The 19,561-nt window shown below is 35.7% G+C and overlaps 1 protein-coding gene across 1 annotated transcript in view; it reads left to right on the top strand.

Moving 5' to 3' along the window:
* The first annotated feature begins 7,416 nt into the window (after window positions 1-7,416).
* LOC134668079 (uncharacterized) overlaps window positions 7,417-19,561 on the top strand; it is a 53,852-nt gene continuing 41,707 nt past the window's right edge. The window contains exon 1 of the mRNA XM_063525557.1: window positions 7,417-7,705. The gene's annotated coding sequence lies outside the window, so the exon portion shown is untranslated. The remainder of the gene's footprint in view (window positions 7,706-19,561) is intronic.

Genomic DNA, 19,561 nt, shown 5'->3' with positions numbered 1-19,561 from the left:
CACGAATCGTTTTAACACCGACAGAAGTTCAAAAACATAATAAAATTATAATTTACTATTGCTTAGTAGGTAGGACAATCTTTCCACCTAAATACATCTCAGCAAAATTTATTTACACTTCAGTAGGTACGGTCAGCCAAGAAAGTGGTCTACCACTTTTCGACTCTATCAATCAGATAATAGTGTCGAAAAGTGGTAGAAGTGGTGGTGGTGGTGGTAGTGGTAGTGGTGAAATAAATATTAGGTACAGTCAGCCAAGAAAGTGGTCTACCACTTTTCGACACTATCATCTGATTGATAGAGTCGAAAATGGTAGACCACTTTCTTAGCTGACTGTACCTAATATTTATTTCAATTGTTTATATACCTGACCCATAACACAAGACATACGAGTATGTACCTATTGTTGTGTAGTACTTAATTAATTGCTCGATTATTATAATAAAAATTAGGTAGGTATCCTAGTTTGGTTTCTCAGTGTTTATTAAATTTCTTCTTCTTCTTCAACCTAGCATTTTCCTGGCCTAGTGCCACACCAGCCCGCTTTCCTGCTCAATCTCCACTATTCAATTTATTTATAAAACATTGTGTTGGTTTTAACACTTTAAGACACTTTAATAGTAGCTCGTCGTTATAAATTTGATTCTAGTTGAAGGTACTAACTGTAATAGTAAGTGACCGAGCGTTAGCGAAGCAAAAATGTTTTCGTATGTTCGGATGTTCTCCTTTACAGATCGCATTTCTCAACCGATTCTCGTGAAATTTTTAGAGCAGGTTCGGTACTTAGTTTCGGTTTTTTAAAGTGAGGTCCCTTTTTTAAAATGAAATGTTCAACATGGTGGTTTTCCTCCATGACTTAAGTGCCAGTAGAGTCCACTAGTAATATACACGGGTTGTCCATCGCGGTAACGCGGCGAGCGTGATGGGCTTCTTTGCATCTGGAGGAGTGCGGGCCGAATTTTGTGAATAGTTATTGTGTTCTTAGTTTAGGTTAAGTCATTTGTAATTTTATAAGTAGATTGTAAGATTTTTGAATTGTATATTTTGCTTGTAATAAAATGATGTATAAACATGGATTACATTTAACTAACTAGGCATAGTTTCCCCATTAGTGTAGTCCAAATAGACGACTTGTTTTAGCATTAGAAATAACTCCACAGAAGTAAGCGTCCAGTTTGTTGCATGGTGGTAAGTGTATCCTTAACATTATTCGGATGTAAAGTAAAACGGACGTTTTTAACTCGTAATACAATGTCCAGGACTGAAGGTACTGTAAAATTGTATTTGTAATAAATCTTAAAATAAATAAAAAACAAAGAGTCGTAAAAATAAAAGCTTAATAAATACTTTCTATGAAAACTATAGCGAACATAATGTCAAAACGATGCGATGTGTGTAATGTGTTGTTTTTAGGGTTCCGTACCCAAAGGGTAAAACGGGACCCTATTACTAAGACTTCGCTGTCCGTCCGTCCGTCCGTCCGTCCGTCTGTCACCAGGCTGTATCTCACGAACCGTGATAGCTACAGTTGAAATTTTCACAGATTATGTATTTCTGTTGCCGCTATAACAACAAATGCTAAAAACAGAATAAAATAAAGATTTAAATGGGGCTCCCATACAACAAACGTGATTTTTGACCAAAGTTATTTTTTTTTTAATTAAAGTTACAAGACTATATGGTTGGATTTGGGGTTGAACAAAAGATATTAAAATTTTACAGAAACGGTTTTTTTTTCATCTCTCTAGCTCTAAAAATAATTTTTAAGAAAAAAAAACCGACTTCTATGGGGCCCGGTGAAAAATTATGGTAGATGGTGCACTATGTAGAAAAGGAGGTAAAACCAGTACTTTCTAGTAGCATTTCGTTTCCGTAAGGGTCGTAGTTCTAGCCTAACCTAACCCACTTCTCTGATTGCAGTTCGGTTCTGTGAGGATCGTAGTTCGAACCTAATCAAACCCACTTTTCTAGTAGCATTTCGTTTCTGTAAAGCCCGCAGTGCTAACCAAACCTAACCCACTTTTGTTTGGTCTGTGAGGATCGCAGTTCAAACCTAACCTAACCTACTTAACGGCGCATGCCGTGCGGTGTACGGGGGTATGAGCGGGAGGGGTTTGGCATCATCATACTATATACCTACATTTTATGGTAGGTAATCATAGCGGTTTATTTAGTTTAGGTATCATAGTGATTTTCCGGGTCAAGGTCCAGGTCTCTGAGTCCGAGTCCGGGTCTGAGTCTGGGTCCGAGTCCGGGTCCGAGTCCGGGTCCGAGTCCGGGTCCGAGTCCGGGTCCGAGTCCGGGTCAGAGTCCGGGTCCGAGTCCGGGTCCGAATCCGGGTCCAAGTCCGAGTCCGAGTCCAGGTCCGGTGCCGATCCGGGTACGAGTCCGGGTCCCAGTCCAAGTCAAAATCGAAATTCGAAATTACCAAACGTGTACTATGCGTCGTTGAAGAGTTCTGTTCTGATCATCATCAGCAGTTCCACTTCATCAAATGCGACAGTTTTTAATGTAAATGCTTGATTTTATGATGAAAATACAGAAAATTCTATACGTATGCCTTTAAGATTTGAGGAGTTCCCTCGATTCCTTATGGATCCCATCATCAGAACTCGAGCTTGACAGAAATGTGGCTTAAAAACTAAACTTGCTTAGCAAACATAACGAAGTGGACAAATCGCCAAACGTGAACTATGCGTCGTTGAAGAGTTCCGTTCTGATAATCATCAGCAGTTCCACTCCATCAAATGCGACAGTTTTGAATGAAAATGCTTGATTTTCTGATGAAAATACAAAAACCTCTATACGCATGCCTTTAAAATTTGAGGAGTTCCCTCGATTTCTCATGGATCCCATCATCAGAACTCAAGCTTGACAAAAATGTTGCTTAAAAACTTAACTTGCTTAACAAACATAAGGAAGAGGACAAATCGCCAAAGGTGAACTATGCGTCGTTGAAGAGTTCCGTTCTGATCATCATCAGCAGTTCCACTTCATCAAATGTCACGTTTTTGAATGTATATGCTTGATTTGTTGATAAAAACACAAAAATCACTATATGTATGCCTTTAAGATTTGAGGAGTTCCGTCGATTCCTCATGGATCCCATCATCAGAACTGGATTTTGACAAAAACGGGACCAATCTGTATGCATATACATGCAATCAAAAAAAGAATTTTTAAAATCGGTCCAGTAATGACGGAGATATGGAGTAACAAACATAAAAAATAAAAAAAATAAAAAAAAAAATAAAAAAAAACATATAACCGAATTGATAACCTCCTCCTTTGGGATTTGGAAGTCGGTTAATAAAGATTTTAGACCCGGGTCAAATTTTTATTTTTCATTTTTTGATTTTTTTTTTGTCCAAATCGGTCCCAAAAAAGGTCTATGTATACGGAAATGCATTAATCGTTAGTACTATGTACTAACGACAGCTCAAAACTGAAGTCCATTTTGCTTTATCTCTTACCGTTTTCGAGATATATCGTTCTGAAGGTACGAATTTACGAAAAAACTTTGCTATTAACTCCATCAGGCGCTGATGACTTTTTGTATGGATATATTGAAATCCGACTCGCACTTGACCGTTTTACATAGATTAATTTTTTTTTTGTAATTTCGGGTTAGTAAGTTCGGGTCATGATTTATATGGTAATCATCATCATCATCATCATCATCATCATCATCATCATCATCATTTTCGCTTTCAGTCGCCCACTGCTGAGTATAGGCCTCTCTTCGTGTACGCCACTTATATACATGCATTTATGTGTATGGTAATATTTAGTAAGTGACATGGCATAATGTATATTGACATAATCTGTCAAACTGTCAAATTTGTTTTTTTTTGTCAAATTTAGTGTAAAGTATTATATTTTGTCATAGTTTAGTACTAAATGTCAATGTTGGGTAATTTTTTGTAGACTGCATTTCTCATCTTAAGGGCCGGCAACGCACTTGCAGCCCCAGTGATCGCTGTGCTTATGTATTTTTGGGCGAGTTTTTGGGTTTCGTATGGGAATATTTGGTACAAAGGGACATGTTACAGTGTCCCAGTGTATATTGACATGATCTGTCAAACTGTCAAATTTGACAATTTTTGTCAAATTTAGTGTAAGATCATATTTTGTCATGGTTAAGTACAAAATAAAATTACTTAAATATTATTATTGAATAGAATAGAATAGAATAGAATAGAATAGAATAGGTAATTATATGGTAATCATCATCATCATCATTTTCGCTTTCAGTCGCCCACTGCTGACCTATAGGCCTCTCTTCGTGTACGCCACTTATATACATGCATTTATGTGTATGGTAATATTTAGTACAAAGTGACATGGCATAATGTATATTGACATAATCTGTCAAACTGTCAAATTTGTTTTTTTTGTCAAATTTAGTGTAGAGTATTATATTTTGTCATAGTTTAGTACTAAATGTCAATGTTGGGTAATTTTATGTAGACTGCATTTCTCATCTTAAGGGCCGGCAACGCACTTGCAGCCCCAGTGATCGCTGTGCGTATGTATTTTTGGGCGAGTTTTTGGGTTTCGTATGGGAATATTTGGTACAAAGGGACATGTTACAGTGTCCCAGTGTATATTGACATGATCTGTCAAACTGTCAAACTTGACAGTTTTTGTCAAATTTAGTGTAAGATCATATTTTGTCATGGTTAAGTACAAAATAAAATTAATTAAATATTATTATTGAATAGAATAGAATAGAATAGGTAATTATATGGTAATCATCATCATCATCATTTTCGCTTTCAGTCGCCCACTGCTGACCTATAGGCCTCTCTTCGTGTACGCTACTTATATACATGCATTTATGTGTATGGTAATATTTAGTACAAAGTGACATGGCATAATGTATATTGACATAATCTGTCAAACTGTCAAATTTGTTCGTTTTTGTCAAATTTAGTGTAAAGTATTATATTTTGTCATAGTTTAGTACTAAATGTCAATGTTGGGTAATTTTTTGTAGACTGCATTTCTCATCTTAAGGGCCGGCAACGCACTTGCAGCCCCAGTGATCGCTGTGCTTATATATTTTTGGGCGACTTTTTGGGTTTCGTATGGGAATATTTGGTACAAAGTGACATGTTATAGTGTCCCAGTGTATATTGACATGATCTGTCAAACTGTCAAATTTGACAGTTTTTTTGTCAAATTTAGTGTAAGATCATATTTTGTCATGGTTAAGTACAAAATAAAATTACTTAAGTATTATTGTTGACAGATACTGTCAAATGGGATGTTGTTTGACAGAATCTGTAAGAATCTTGAAAGTTGAAAGTTTTTTAATAAATATGGATCTTGCTTACGCAGCGTCTTATGTAGGCGAACATCGCGCGATCCCGAAGCGAAACGGCGGGACGCGGCGCGAGGCGGCTCAATCAATCCTTTGATGCCCATAGAAGTGTCCTATGTAAGCGATCTCGTTGTGACCGCGGTGCGGCGCGATGGTCCTCGTTATTATGCTCAAAGCATTAGTCTTAAATAGTAGGTACTTAAGATAAGGTGTTGTATAGTAATCAAAGTGAATGAGGTTCAGTCGGCACGCGTTGATGTCTTTTTAAATTTTGTTTGTTTCATAGGAGTTTCTTTAGGAAATTTTGTTTTTAGGGTTCCGTACCCAAAGGGTAAAACGGGATCCTATTACTAAGACTCCGCTGTCCGTCCGTCCGTCCGTCCGTCCGTCACCAGGCTGTATCTCACGAACCGTGATAGCTAGACAGCTGATATTTTCACAGTTGACGTATTTCTGTTGCCGCTATAACAACAAATACTAAAAACATAATAAAATAAAGATTTAAGTGGGGCTCCCATACAACAAACGTCATTTTTGACCGAAGTTAAGCAACGTCGGGTGGGGTCAGTACTTGGATGGGTGACCGTTTTTTTAGATAATGGTACGGAACCCTTCGTGTGCGAGTCCGACTCGCACTTGGCCGGTTTTTTAGATAATGGTACGGAACCCTTCGTGTGCGAGTCCGACTCGCACTTGGCCGGTTTTTGAGTTATTGCAAAATATCTTCCCAGCAAAAAGATGTACCTACAAAGCGCTGCGAAGGTACTCTCTTATGCTAGGAATGTAGGTACATGATACTTACCACTTAAGCCTAGGTATTCTGACAGAATGGTAACTACGAAACCCTACACTGAGCATGCATCGAATCGAATGATGATGACCTAGACTACATAATGCCAACATCTACAGATATAAGACAAGTTTAAATTAATTTAAGTTTAGTGTCAAATTGTGAAAGTGATTTAATCGGTAAGCATTAAATTTTTTACTTGATTAACTACACGTCTCACATTAGACATTAAAGCTTTTGCTCTTAATTTTATTGGCACAGATGTGACCAATTCACGCGGTAAATTAGGAACAGTTCTTGACAATCTCGTCAAATTGACAGACGACCATGCTTTCCGGTCTAGATAGAGCGGCGAGTGTCACGCTAGGAACGTGCGGCGCTTGTGTTGCGAAGGAATTTAAGTGATTACCTACCGCCAGTTTAATACGGTGGTAGTTTCCTACAATTTGTTCTATCGCGGTAGCGTGTCCAGCCAAGTTCAAAGAAAAAGGAACTGGCGACGCAGCAAACGTGTGTAATATTACACGAACCATTTCGAGCTGCTTTTGACCCCTTCACAACTTTAAACCTATTTAATCTACACATATGGAATTTGGCACGTTTGTATAAGCCCCTTAGCTTGTCTCGAATACCCACAAAATTTCATAAACGTAGTTACATAAACAGTTATTGACAAATTAATGTTTAAAAACCGTCATTTTTGAGACTGACTGACTTATAGATCAAAAACCTGATCCACAGATCAATGATTGTAAGCTTAGTCTACTACTACTTGACAGAGTAAGTACCTGATGGTCTAGAATTTTTTTCTTAAGTACATACTTTCTCTTTTTATGGAGATGTAATAAAATAGTAAAAATAAAATAAAAGTAACCTTCTTAGGACTCAACAACTTTAAAAATGATTAAATTTTAACTAAATCAAAATATACAATAATGTTCCACGACAATATTTTTTTTTAATAATTTAATTAATTTGTAACGAAAAATTAGTGATACATTTTTATGAGCAACTATCTTTGCACAATAGGAATAGGTATTTTAAAATTACACGCGAAATAAGTTCTTATATTCGTTTAAGTCCTTGTTAGAAACTTTCAGCGCGTACAAGCGTAAATTCTACCGCCATATACCTGATTTGCTTTCGCGTAACGTAATCCGTATCAAAGCTCCGTGCTTCCGGCGGCCGCGTTATCCTCTGTGTAAACAATGCTCTGAAATCGTAACAAAATATATATTTTATCGGATAGTTAGCTCACCGTAGCGTGCGTTACGATAAACATGGCCGCAGCCCGCGCGGACGCTCAGTACACTCGCAACCGGGGTCGCACGCACGCGTCGCCACACCTAACAAATAACCCGATAAAATATTAATTTATCATCAAAACTGTGAATAAGTGTCCAACGGATTTTTAACCCGGAGTCGATAGAACGTGACTTTTTAAAAAAGTTCGTTTTCGCGGGAGTGAATTTTGGACGCGTTCACGTGGATGCCGGCAACGCGGATTCGAAATTTGAATTCGTCAAGGTCCTTTCAAGTTATTGGCGCGTTTTGTGCCTCCGCACTTTCGTTCAGTTAGTGCATTACAGGTGAGTGACATCTCAAAAGCTAGTTGTAATTTTATTTTTAGATTTTTAGACTAGGCGCGCTCACGAGATGCTCCGACGAAACTATTTTTGGTCCACACCCGTAACCTAAGTGAATTCTCGTGTTACCTACTCTACATTCCTACTACCTAACAGCAACTTGATATTGCTTTTACATTACTAGGCGATACTGACAAACAGTGTCTAGGTACTTCGTTAGAAACTGTCAGATGCACCTATTTTGTAAATTAAAGATAAGTGAACTTTATTTCATGATTCATTCATTCATAGAGTTTTCAAATCATGAACGCACATTTACCTTGTGTAGCGTGAATTATAACTATATGTCCTACATTCGCCGGTGGCATAGATTGCTGAACACTTTAACCACTGTCGCACGACGTGCATTTCTGTTAGTTTTAAGTATTTTTTTATTTGTACACGTGAGATAACAAAAAATAAATCGATGTAGAATCCGTCTAAGTTAACTCTGCCAGCATCGACTTTTGCTTGACAACGTGTGGAGGTGCCATAATAAACGTCACATTTTCATTCAATGTCAATTTTGACGTTTTTACAAAGCCTGTGCAGAGTTAGCTTGGCCGGACCAAGCAAACAACCTACCTTAAAAACAGATGCAGTTATTTGTTCGTAGATACCTTGAACTCGGAGGCAAAATCTCACACTAATTAACTCAGTGTATGATCATTAATTGGTCAATGACTTCATTAATGACATTAATGTGTTTAATGAATTTCCTAAGCGCCACTTGCTCTATAACACTAACCCGGGGTTAACCGGTTAAACTTGGAGTTACCATGGTTACTAGTACAATTTGACACTGGGTTAACGGTTTGACAGGTTAATCATACCTACATACATTACATTACGTTACATTTGTGGTATAAAACATAATTATGAGAAATGGGGAATGTTAAAAAATAAGCAGTTAAGTAGGTAATGAGAGATTATTTGTCCGTTAATTACACAACTGAAATTTAGTGTGATTCTCGTCCACTGAAAGTAAACACTACTGAAATATTACTATACATTTAAACCGTATAGTCTGTAACCTACTTACTAAAAAAATACAGTGAAGCGGCGGAGTATAAAATTCTCGTGAAACATGTTTCTGATATTTATTTTATTTCTTTTATCCGTTTTGTCTACAGAATGCAGTTAAAAACTTATTGCAAAGATTCTGTGTGACACATAAATTAAGTCTAGAAGTCTATAAATGTATAAATATCATGTAAATCATTATTTTATTTTTATGCTTAAGGTGACACTCGCAGTCTAGTGCAGCACGTGATTCACTTTAGAAACATGTAAAACTAAACGTAAACTAAAAAAACTCAATAGACGCGATTAGATTTAAATTATTTAAAATTGACCAACCGTTTTTTATCAACTTGCTTAGATTTCTTACTTCGTTTAAGTATTACAAAAATAAAAATGTTATATTATCCTTTTTTCTCCAATTTTAATTGTCTTATCGACATAGAATGAAATGAAGTATGTGGGCTATTCCCCTTAGTTACCAGTAAGCTGTCACCAGTAACTTGGTGGTAAGGTAATTATTAGTGGGAACAACCAAAGTAAGTATTATCAATTAGAAACTTTTCAGTTAAAGGTAATAATAGGTAGTATTATCAATTAGAAACTTTTCAGTTAAAGGTAATAATGTGATGTGATATACCATGGTTTACATGAATTAGATATCTTATCAATCATCATCAGAGATGGTGAAGCCTGCAATTTGATTCAAGAACTTTTCGGTACTTACAGCCATATTCGAACTTTAAGATACGTCAAATAATAGATATGGAAACGATATAGATTGGATATGTCAGTGTCAAGCAAGTGTCAAAAGTGACGTTTTTGTTTGTAGAAACCTCACTTTTGACACTTGTTTGACACTGACATATCCAATCCATATCGTTTCCATATCTATTATTTGACGTATCTTAAAGTTCGAATATGGCTGTTAGTCTCCCTCGAATTCGAGATAATAATTAGATTCTTTTGGACGAGCTCAACGCTTTGGGGTGTAAACTACAGTCGTTATTTTTTTTATGAAGTACATTCTTATAAAAAACTTTTAAACCATAACTTAGGGTTTTCTTGTCCTATTGACGATGTAGGATATATTTCCGTGTTTATGTAAATGTTGAATAACCTTAAATATACCAAATATTATCAACAAGTTACACAATTCCTATACTTACGTGTCCTTCATCTGTTAGGATTGTTAACGAAACATTTAAGTGAGCAATGTCGGACATAAAATTAACTGTTACATACCTACCTAATAGATAACGGAAGCCACAAAATGGTTATCACTGCGGTAGTGCGGTCATAACTTTAGGTATGTCAAGCACAGACAATTTTTAGGGTTCCGTACCTCAAAAGGAAAAAACGGAACCCTTATAGGATCACTCGTGCGTCTGTCTGTCCGTCCGTCTGTCACAGCCAATTTGCTCCGAAACTACTGGACCAATTTAGTTGAAATTTGGTACACATATGTAAGTCCGTGACCCAAAGACGGATATGTAACGTCAACAAATGAATTTTAAACATAGGGTCTACTTTTGGGGGGTAAACCATAAAATTAAAAATCAAAGTTTTGCAAACTATGACATGTTACATATCAAACGAAAGAGCTCATTGTGAGAATCTCAAATATATTTTTTTTATAAATTTACGATAAAAATTCTAGAAGTTATTCAAGAAAATAGACAAAAAATGTCCATTCCCCCTCTCTATCTCCGAAACTACTAAGTCTAAAACTCTGAAAAAAATACACAAAATAGTCCTTTTCCTAAAGATGACAGAAAAACCTATTAGAAATCTAGAGTCAAGCGTGAGTCGGAATTAAGAACAAAAATGCGGTTTAGGTTTTTTAGGGACACACCCGCAATGGTTTAAGTGAAACGTGATGTATTAGAGTTCTAGACAGCTATTGCGAAGGCCCTAGGCCGAAATCCGCATAAGGCCGAAGACCCGAAGCGTCCCGAAGAGACGTGCCTTTAGCTTCAAGCGTGAGTCGGACTTAAGATAAAAAATGCGACTAAGCTGTATCTGGCACACAGCCGCAATGTTACTTGTAGTACTGATTGATTAGGTTACTAGGTATTGTCACGTGTTTTAAAAAGCACTATACATGGTGGCCAAAAAATAAACTAAGTGTATTTCCGTTGCCGACGTGCAACCCCGAAATCGCAAAGAAAAATTTGGCTGTTTCATACGTTTTGACTGGTCCGTTTTCTATGGGAGGATACATTTCTTTTCGCGATTTCGGGTCCCATAGTAAATGTTGCTCAGTAGGTAGGTATAATCCCAATACCTCCCTGGTTACGGGAATGTACTTATTTTTTGGCTTACTTAAAAAAATACTCCAACTAAAGTTCGTTTTTTTTAGCATTAGAAAGAACTCCACAGAAGCAAACGTGCAGTTTTTATCAGGCTCTCTTTAATTGTTAATAATTATTGAATTATCTAATGTAGCATGGTCAATATATACAATTTACTTCAAATTATTACCGCTATAAGTGTCGGATTTGAAAACATAAGCTTACTTCTGTGAAGTTCTTTCTAATGCTAAAAAATCATAATTCACTTTAGATTTTTTCCGCTTCAACCGTCGTCAAGTGGACAAGACATCCTTATAGACCAAAGTCTCCATAATTTTTCGTTTTTGATCTAATATATTGTTATAACCCATGTAATAATGCTAAATATAATGCTAATGCTATGCCCATATAAAAAAAAAACTGGTCAAGTGCGAGTCGGACTCGCGTTTCAAGGGTTCCGTACATCACACAATTTTCAAAAATTTTTTTTTACGTGTAACGTGACGTGAGTAAAACGCCTTGAAAAACCCGAATGAGTCAATCAAGTTTTCAACACATGTAACATGAAGTTTTCTGGCGTGGTGGCTTATATCTCTGCAAATATGCAAAGTAGCTTCTAGATAGGAAATTAAATGCCGAACAATAGTACAAGTGTCTAAATGCGAAGACTGACGACCGAGCTCCGCGTAGGGCTAAAACTCGGAGCGTCCAATGGGTCGCGCTTCCTACAACTTCCGCAAGTGTTTTAAAAGCGAAGGCCGAAGAGAGATAATACCTACAGGGTGACCAAAAAATAAGTACATTCCCGTAACCAGGGAGGTATTGGGATTATACCTACCTACTGAGCAACATTTACTATGGGACCCGAAATCGCGAAAAGAAATGTATCCTCCCATAGAAAACGGACCAGTCAAAACGTATGAAACAGCCAAATTTTTCTTTGCGATTTCGGGGTTGCACGTCGGCAACGGAAATACACTTAGTTTATTTTTTGGCCACCATGTATAGTGCTTTTTAAAACACGTGACAATACCTAGTAACCTAATCAATCAGTACTACAAGTAAGTAACATTGCGGCTGTGTGCCAGATACAGCTTAGTCGCATTTTTTATCTTAAGTCCGACTCACGCTTGAAGCTAAAGGCACGTCTCTTCGGGACGCTTCGGGTCTTCGGCCTTATGCGGATTTCGGCCTAGGGCCTTCGCAATAGCTGTCTAGAACTCTAATACATCACGTTTCACTTAAACCATTGCGGCTGTGTCCCTAAAAAACCTAAACCTTGGGATTATACCTACCTACTGAGCAACATTTACTATGGGACCCGAAATCGCGAAAAGAAATGTATCCTCTCATAGAAAACGGACCAGTCAAAACGTATGAAACAGCCAAATTTTTCTTTGCGATTTCGGGGTTGCACGTCGGCAACGGAAATACACTTAGTTTATTTTTTGGCCACCATGTATAGTGCTTTTTAAAACACGTGACAATACCTAGTAACCTAATCAATCAGTACTACAAGTAAGTAACATTGCGGCTGTGTGCCAGATACAGCTTAGTCGCATTTTTTATCTTAAGTCCGACTCACGCTTGAAGCTAAAGGCACGTCTCTTCGGGACGCTTCGGGTCTTCGGCCTTATGCGGATTTCGGCCTAGGGCCTTCGCAATAGCTGTCTAGAACTCTAATACATCACGTTTCACTTAAACCATTGCGGCTGTGTCCCTAAAGACCTAAACCGCATTTTTGTTCTTAAATCCGACTCACGTTTGACTCTAGATTTCTAATAGGTTTTTCTGTCATCTTTAGGAAAAGGACTATTTTGTGTATTTTTTTTCAGAGTTTTAGACTTAGTAGTTTCGGAGATAGAGAGGGGGGGGAATGGTAATTTTTTGTCTATTTTTTTGAATAACTTCTAGAATTTTTATCGTAAATTTATATAAAAAAAATATTTGAGATTCTCACAATGAGCTCTTTCGTTTGATATGTAACATGACATAGTTTGCAAAACTTTGATTTTTAATTTTATGGTTTACCCCCCAAAAGTAGCCCCTATGTTTAAAATTCATTGTTGACGTTACATATCCGTCTTTGGGTCACGGACTTACATATGTGTACCAAATTTCAACTAAATTGGTCCAGTAGTTTCGGAGCAAATTGGCTGTGACAGACGGACGGACAGACAGACGCACGAGTGATCCTATAAGGGTTCCGTTTTTTCCTTTTGAGGTACGGAACCCTATGGGCATAGCATTAGCATTATATTTAGCATTATTACATGGGTTATAACAATATATTAGATCAAAAACGAAAAATTATGGAGACTTTGGTCTATAAGGATGTCTTGTCCACTTGACGACGGTTGGAGCGGAAAAAATCTAAAGTGAATTATGATTTTTTAGCATTAGAAAGAACTTCACAGAAGTAAGCTTATGGTTTCAAATCCGACACTTATAGCGGTAATAATTTGAAGTAAATTGTATATATTGACCATGCTACATTAGATAATTCAATAATTATTAACAATTAAAGAGAGCCTGATAAAAACTGCACGCTTGCTTCTGTGGACTTCTTTCTAATGTTAAAAAAACGAACTTTAGTTGGAGTATTTTTTTAAGTAAGCTTAATACGTTTATAATTTAATTGATTCCTTTGTGTAACGCAAAATAGCCATAATTATCTACAATTCTACACCTATAGGTAAGTCACTTTTTAAATCCATTCATAATACCAATAAGTAAATGAGATAAGGTCATTTGCCTCTTTCTAGATACAGAAGCCAGGATTTTGGTCAAAGCTTAAATAAATAGACGCGACGCGTCGCTTATCGAAGGTGATAACGCGTTTTTATCTTCCGAAGCTGTTTGCGGGTCTGGATTCTTCGCCGACTATCTCAAACAGATTTCATTAAGTAAACTAGAGTTTAGGTGTTAACAAGTAATACGGGATTATTTAATTATATTTCGAATTGACTACTCACTGATGAAAAGGTATATACCTACCTACATGAATATTATTAAATAGTAATGGAATTATAAAGTCAATTTATTTTTCTACATATGTACTTGTTTTGATCTTGATATGGTTGTACTCATAGTAAGAATTAAATACCTACTACGTACTCAATTACGTTTAGGTACTTACCTAGATACTAGTTGGATTAATTGCAGTGAATCATGGGATTTGATATCCTAAACATACCTAAATTTAATTTTTATTTTGGCAATTAAAACGCAGAGGAGACTAGGTAAATTTAAAGAGTTGCGAAATCTTACTGATTAACTATTACTAGATAAGTGTTCTGTTCGAAATGCAGATCATTGAAAGTTGAGTTAGGTACCTATATCCAATAACAATTATACTAGTTGTAATTTCCATTAAATAAGTAATATAATTATACTAGGTATTTAAAAATAAACTATCACTATTTTAAAAAAATCACGAAAATGGAACTAGACCTAGACAAACTAGCTAACAAATTCGAGGAAAAATGCAGCTGGGAAAATTCCAGGTCAAGTAATGTGGTTGCGACCTCAAGGCAGTTTACTCGTGCTTTCCCCGCGAATGTCAAAAGGTCGTTGAACTATATATATATATATATATAATAAACAACAACTTAGTAAACGTGTTCTAAAGAACAACGGCCAGTCTTGAAATGAAAACTAAATTAAATATAATATACTATACATACCTAACTACTTATAATAAAACTAAACAAAGTTAAAGTGGATATAACAAACATTGCGATATGGCGCTCGTTTGCCTCAAAGTCGTCAACCCTAAATCCCTATATTTGCAATGCTTTATCCGCGATTTTCTACTGCTTACTATACAAAGTGTACATGGCCTGCGAAGTTAATACTTGAAACTCAATCATTCGAACAATACAGAGTACCTATAAAGTAAATAAGCATCCATCATAAAAAGCAAGAAAAACATCGTAAAACTATTCTTCACTTAAAAGCTCCTTTGTACGAGTAACACGAAGGAAAATTTATAGTTTACTATTTAAAATTACAACAATTAAATAGAATTCCCACGCCGGCGCTGACCACAATGCAGGCTTAAAACCTTTGGATTAGAAAAAAACCGCAGCCGCAACTCACATGTATATGCGCAGTGCGCAGTGGGTTAAGAGTTAAAAACCACTGGGTAACTGTGACGTACTGTTTAAGTAAGATATTATACTACTTTATTTAACAACTGAAGGCAGAAACATATAGGCAATAACTTATTTTTCATAAAAGCAAAAGATCTAGCAAGACAAGAAGACACGTTTAAAAAAGTGGGCGTCGCTGTTGGCAAATAAAAATGTCACTGTTAATGAGCGACACCTACTTACAAATAGAAGTGAATGTCGATGTGGTTACTAGTACATACATATCCGATAGACAATGTCTGGGTTAAATCTCGCCTTTGCGAAATGTGTAGGTAACATACGAGTCTTATGCATAGTTTATACTTTTTTCTGTCTGTAGCTGTTGATGATACTCGTATTATTCCCTAGTAAAATAAACATTAGTGAAACGGTTGCTTGAAATGCAAAATTAGTACATATTGCATTTTTTCGTGGGGTCCCTTTGTTTCCCATAAGGTTTAAAGTCATAATGTATTATTTGTCATATTATCGTTAGTCATAAAACTGAAACCGTTAACATTTCAGGATTTTCATAAGGTTATTCTGTAGATAGGTTAGGTTAGTTTTATGGCAATCCTGAAAAGTGGCGCGTTTCTGAGAAAAACCAATTATGACTAACGTAAAATTCGGACAAACAATACATTATGACTTACAACTATTTGGGAAACAATAGAGATCCATTTTTCGCACTAAGAGTTAATTTTCCCGAGACAAAATAAATTTTATAATGATAGCCAAAAAAGTTTTGCACTAAAATATCCGGCTCGAAGGACTAAATCCACGTCAACGACGACGCAACGGCATCGATTAAGTATATACCAATTAGAATCGGTTCAGTAGTTTTTGTGCGACAGAGCGTGTTACTGCTACAGTTGAGTATGATACATTTATAAGGATAACAATACCGGCTTTTGATTATATTAACAACCAATTTAGTTTAAATGTTGTAAGTGGTTTCGATAAGATTTATATCGGACTGATAAAGAATTTAAGAACGAGGAAATGAGTATTTTATACGAAGATTCTTAAGAATTGTGACGTGTCACAATAATATTATCAGTTATATATTTAGAATTTAATAGTCCGTTATTCAGGTACGTTGGTGAAACGAACCAAATATGATACGTAATTATCAAAGCGTGTGTATTTTTTATATAAGTACAAAAACAATTACAATAACATTTAGAAACGCCTTCCCTAATATAATGACATAAAATCTTTTAATAAACGGTTTATATTCTAAGACCATTAACAAGTGTTGGCGCCTCTTCATTGATGTTGGGGGTATTTTTTGTTGGGAGCGTGAAGGGTTTTATTTATTAATGTCGTTCTTGGAAGGCCCGCTCGATATCCCTAAAAAAGGTGAGAAACTGTGGGATACGCCGGATTTTTGTCGTAACTAATGTTACGATGGCGCCATTATTGTGGTAAGCAACTAGCTGTGTGAATGGACCCGAAGACTCGGTCTCGAAGGAATTTTACGGTTTTTAAATTTTAAGCAGTTTCAAAAATAATGGACAGCGCGTTATGTTTCGGCGCGCAACGTTTTTGCTAAGGTATATTTAAATATTTTGGATATTTACTAGGCATGGGATTTCAACAAAAACAATGCTTTCATCATACTGGATTTTCACTACCTATGTTTTGATCACTAAACCTTTTGTGACATGACAGACGCTTAAAAATGAGATTTAAAAATCTTATCACTCTGGCATTTGGCGTTATTATTGTAACTCTATGCTCAATGCTCAAACAGAGCACACCAGAATAACTAGTATAATGTGAACTTTTTTACGCAATGCGAGTTCAAAAAATATATCACAAACAAAATGTTTTATGAATGCTGCTTTATAGTAAATATTCAATATTACTCGTCACCTAAAAATAAAATGACGGGTTATCCGCTTTTGTGTCCCCTATGTAAACTTCTACAACAAATATCCATACTGGTATCTTGACTTTGTCAACTCCTTAAATTCTGTGAAGATCAAACAACGAATTAGTAAGCGATGATGGCGACTGTGTCTGCTAATCAAATGGCATATTTATTTTGAACTTTTAGGGGCAAGACTGCCAAAAACAAGTTCAACATATGTACTTAAGTAAATGTACTAAATATATTAGAGACATACAAATAAAGACATAGTTAATGTTCAAATTTTTTTTTTTTAAGCAATAGTATTTTATTTGGGAAAAAGACAGTAGAAAACCTTCACCTTTGCGCCGGGGGTAGCGCGGGGAGGCCTCTTTGAGTAGTTTTTATATTCCTTATTTTATTTTAGATATATTTAGGGTTGTTAGTTTTAATTTAGTATTATTTATAGATGTATTTAGTTCATAAGTTTATATTTGTTTTTCTATGTTCAAATTACAGTTTACTCCGCGCTTTAAAACGTACTTACCTCTACTTACTCATATAATATTTTCTCTTAGGTACCTATGTCTTTTTTTCGATGGTGTAGGTATTAGTGTAATATGACATGAAAGAGCGTAATATGTATATGTACTATGTTGGATAATCTCAATAAAACTGTCCACATTTTGGCTCTACGAACTGCTTAAAACGCTATTGTTACCGCACCTGTTTAATTGTTGTTTCTCATTGACATTGTAAGTATCGCAAAGTGGAAATTTCCAACGTTTTCTGAAGACAATAAAAGCACCTTAGCAAAGCATTAACCAGACAAGTCAGACAACGGCTTTCTCTTAATAAAATATTGGATTCTTTAAAGTCTGGTATCAATAATGACATTAATTTTATCAATATAAATTAATAATTATCTAATTAGCATTTTTGAACATAGATGTGAAACTTGATCCTTCGAGCCAGATAGGCACATATATACTTAATATTTATTAGGTAATTTATTAACATCTTCCTCATCATTCTCACATAGCTATTAGTATTTAAAAAATATTGTCACTATCAACAAATACGTTTACAACTTTGTCTCTGGATTGTGCTCCAGTTCTCCGACTTAAACTGACATTAAACCACTATGCAAGTATGCAAATGAAAGTGTGGTTCATGCGAAAATTCAATAATTATTTATACTCGTATGTATATAAACAAGATAAGTAGTATAATATAAATCGTCTTCGACACGCCGATGCGCGTGAGATCTTACGCAGAACTTGTAACTTGTACAAGTTATGGAAAGTCGCTGCGACCACATTCCGCGCAAAACGATCTGATTTATTTATGTTTTGCATCAAGGTTGTCGCGGCTGGACTGTACAGCTTCCTTGTTTCCGAAGTTTTTTGCTGAAACAAACCTCTAGGGTTACGAAACAAAAAATCTACGTTATAAATAGAGAACTGGTTCTATTATAATACATAAGTTAGTCTTAAATTAGATTTGCGACTTTTGCGAATTTATGTTTCACATTTATTTCATCGAATTGTAATTTTAAAGGTAAATTGAATAAAAAATAGATAAAGTAGGTACTTCCGTAAACCCGTATCTTTTTCAGAACTTGCTTATGCCTACGGCAAATCAATATGAATTGTCAACAACCCTTGTAAACATTTAAATGTCATAAACTACATAAGACATATAATATGTATGTATCCTATCTAATACATTATATTCATTCTTGAACACTACACTGAGAGAAAAGTACAACAAAAATATACTTAAAAGAATTACAAAAATAAACTTAATCCGGGGACAAGGAGAGTTAACTAATAGGAACAAATTGACTTTTGCAATTTCTATTAGTTCTTGCAATTTCTATTATCTGTTTATTGAAATTATATTTGGGATTACTGAGCTGTTTGTAGAAATAAATAAACTTTACAGAAATAGTGAATCGTCCATAATTATTACTAAAATTTCATTTTTTTCCCCCAGTACAGAACTGTTTTTAGAGCACCGTACAAAACTTTGTTCACGGTGCTCTTATGGGATCACTTCGGTCTAGCAAATCGGTTAAATGCGTTTTTCTCAAAGACCGTTTGATGTAGGTACCTGAAATTTGGAATAGTTATGGCAAGTACCATCACTAACACTGTGAATAAATCGAAACTGCTTATTTCTGATTTTAGGGGGAAATTTAGGGGTTAAGAGGGGTAGGCTAAATTTTATTTTCAATTGTAAGAATCGTGTGAGGTACCATTAGAAAGCTTGCAAAAAATTGAGTCGATGGACTGATTTTGACTTCATTTTAGAATGCAATAGTTTCGATAAAAAATGCATTTAAAGTTGCAAGTTTTCATACAAAAATTTTCACCTCTGTCCTGGCGATTTTCGAGAAAACTATAGCTAACAGGCAGCTGACCAGTCAATAACCAACTAAAACGAGTATGGAGACGGCGGGAAAATTATCAGGTAAACTCTAACTTTATTAGTTTTTAAACTGCAGCCTGATCTT

The sequence above is a fragment of the Cydia fagiglandana genome, chromosome 10 (assembly GCF_963556715.1).
Source record: "Cydia fagiglandana chromosome 10, ilCydFagi1.1, whole genome shotgun sequence".
Classification (NCBI taxonomy): domain Eukaryota; kingdom Metazoa; phylum Arthropoda; class Insecta; order Lepidoptera; family Tortricidae; genus Cydia; species Cydia fagiglandana.
Note: the sequence above shows the minus strand (reverse complement) of the source record. Positions and strands in the feature narration are given on the sequence as shown.